Below are 3,595 nucleotides of genomic sequence, written 5' to 3' on the forward strand. Positions count from 1 at the left end.
ACTGCTACTACTGCTGCTGCTACTACTGCTGCTGCTGCTGCTACTGCTGCTGCTGCTACTGCTGCTGCTGCTGCTGCTACTGCTACTGCTACTACTACTACTACTACTGCTACTACTACTGCTACTGCTGCTGCTGCTACTACTACTATTACTACTGCTACTACTGCTGCTACTGCTGCTGCTGCTACTATTGCTGCTACTACTGCTGCTGCTGCTGCTGAGACAACGTAATAAATCTCGCTCGTATTCTAGTTTCCCGGCGTGTCTACATCCGCGCGCTACATACAGTCTGACATCCGCCTCATGGCCGTGAGTGCGTGCGCGAGGCTATATAGCGCGTGTGTGTAATATCTACTAACATCGCTAGAAGTGCCGACAGACGTAGCTATTATATATACACACGCACGCACACACGCGCACGCACGCACGCACGCACGCACCCACGCACGCACGCACACACACGCACGCACACACGCACACAAACGCGCACACACGCACACACGCGCACGCACACACATACAGACGCAGCTAATATATACGTCGTACTTCTCGGTCGGGCAGACGTGTGTGTGTGCGTGCGTGCGTGCGTGCGTGTGTGCCTGTGTGCGCGCGCGCTATCGGCGGTCGTGCGTGGAGTGCGTGTGCGTGCGTGTGTGCGCGCGCGGTAGCGGCGGTCGTGCGTGGAGTGCGTAAGTGTGTGTGCGTGCGTGTGTGCGCGCGCGGTAGCGGCGGTCGTGCGTAAGTGCGTGTGGGTGAGTCATTGCGCCGGCATGTACGCCCCGAGGCTGGCTGGCTCTCACGAACGCACCGACTAGCAGCTAGCTACTGAATTGTGAGAAACTGTAAGCGGCTACCAGTATACTATAGAGGGAATGTGTGCGGACTTATGCATTAGCGCACATGGAATGCATTGTGATGCCCGTGTTACCTAGAATGCGCACTCACAGAGTACGCAACACAACTTTACTCAGGTAAACAGACGGTTAGTGAAGTGAGCGAAGTTATGCACGCAGAACATACACACCCACTTCTTCTACACTGTGAAGCGTAGCTGTGGGTGGGCTGGCAAGTTCAGTCTGCACAGACACACACCAATCACCCACCCACCTACCTACAGACACACACCCAATCACCCACCCACATTATGCTTACAGACACACACCCAATTCACCCCAACTCATTAGTACAGACACACACCAATCACCCACCCACCTACCTACAGAACACACCCAATCACCACCACGCTACCTACAGACGACCACAATCCGCACAACTACACCCACCTCACCTCCCACCTACTACAAGGTACAGAGTACAACGACACACGCAAATCACCGCACCCACCTACCTACTGACAACAACACGCCATCACCACACGCGACTTATCCTACAGACACACACCCAATCACCCACCACTACCTACAGACAACACACCCAATCACCCACCCACCTAACCTACAGACACACACCTCAATCACCCACTCGCACCTACCTACAGACACACACCCAATGCACCACCCACCTGACCTAGCAGACACACACCCAATCAACCACCCACCTAACGTACAGACCACACACCCAATCACCCACCCACCTACCTACAGACACACACCCAATCACCCACCCTACCTACGGTACCTACAGACACACACGCAATCACCCACCCACCTACCTACAGACACACACCCAATCACCCACCCACCTACCTACAGACACACACCCAATCACCCACCCACCTACCTACAGACACACACCCAATCACCCACCCACCTACCTACAGACACACACCCAATCACCCACCCACCTACCTACAGACGCACAGACAGTGTGCTATAGACACGTAGACTGCTCAGACAAGCCTGCTGATGTCACGTTGTGCTGTCAGCGCTGTTAGGGTTGCGTGCTGTATAGAGTGGACCTATTACACCAACCGTACCGAAGTTTTATTACGTTCGTGTAACAACGGCAGCCTAGACGAGAAAGCAGGAAAACTGTCTCTATTCCACCAACCATCTGCTTTACCGTCGGTGTATTAGATCAAACAGCTCAGCTCAGGGATGCTGCATGTTGTGGATGCTACATTGCTAGTCTGCGGTACTCAGCATCCGTGACTGTGCTGTCATCTCAACATTCCGTACTACACACTATAACAACCCGGCCACGCGCCCGCGCCGACGCTCTAACCGTGGCCATTAGTGTGGCGGACTCTGTATTGCCGTGCCATGTTATGTGTGGATCTGTGTATGCCTGGCCATGTAGTGTGCCGAACTCTGTATGCGTGCCATGTAGTTGTGCGGACTCTGTATGCGCGTGCCATGCATGGCAGTAGTGTGGCGGACTCGTATCGTGCCCATGTATGGCGACCTGTTGCCTATGTAGTGGCGGGCTCGTGTATTGCGCGTGCTCATGTAGTGTGCGGGGCCAGCCGTGCTCGTGGTCGATGCCGTGGCCATGTAAGTGTGCGGGCTCTGTATGCCGTGCCATTTGAGTGTGGCGGGCTCTGTATGCCGTGTGCAGTATTCTTACTACTACGCCTAGAGAAGTCTGAAACCTCTACACGTACTACACATTCTACCTGCCAGCATTCCGTACTGCCAGACTTTACCTGTAGTTAACCTGCAGCCTCCAGTACCACATCTCTATACGTGAAGCATATATAAGAATTGGCGAGCCCTCTTGCTCGCACGACACAGCATCTACAGTAACGGGCGCGCTGCTCTGTTGAATGATGGCTTCACGCGAGCGCGCGCACCCGTTCTCTCGTCATTCGCGGAAAAAAATCATGACTATGCGTTCGCTGCGGAGCTGCAGCCATTGCGGCGTCATGTATGACCAACATAACGACTGAACAAATTGACATGTATGCGAGGGCCGGCGTCACCCCGCGACCAGCGCGCTGCTCTGCCGCCGCGGGTCACCCCGCGGACGGCGCGGCTGCTGCCTTCCGCCGCCTGCATGTCGTTGCGCCCGTCCGCCTGGCGTGCAGCGACGGTAGAAGTGTGGTGCGCGCAGCGCGACCGGCGAATGCCGTGCGTCGGCGACAAACACGCCCATTCCGCGTCAGCGGCATCGAGTTTCTCTGCCCGTCGTCGTCGTCGTCAGTCGGCGGCGCTCGGTGGGGTGGCGCGGGCGGGTGGTGGCGGTGCGGCGGTGGTGGCGGCGGCGGCCGGCGGTAGGTGGCGGCGGCGGCGGCCGGCGTGGATGGCGCGCGGCGGGTGGTGGCGGCGGCGGCGCGAGCGTGGCGGGCCGCAGCATGCTCGCCTCTCTATGCGTGTCACCTGCTTGTCTGTGGCGTGGCATGCGAGGGGAAGCAAAACACACGACACACACGCACGCACGCACACACACAACACACACACACACACACACACGCGCGCGCACACACACACATAATAACACCACACACACACAACACACACACACATACCATACACACACACACACACACACACACACACACACACACACACACATACACACACATCACACCACACACATGTACACACACCAACATACACACACACACACACACACGATACACCAGTACACAGCACACATACACACACACACACACACATACACACACATACACACA

This window comes from Priapulus caudatus, unplaced genomic scaffold (assembly GCF_000485595.1).
Source record: "Priapulus caudatus unplaced genomic scaffold, Priapulus_caudatus-5.0.1 Scaffold2460, whole genome shotgun sequence".
In the NCBI taxonomy this organism is placed as follows: domain Eukaryota; kingdom Metazoa; phylum Priapulida; class Priapulimorpha; order Priapulimorphida; family Priapulidae; genus Priapulus; species Priapulus caudatus.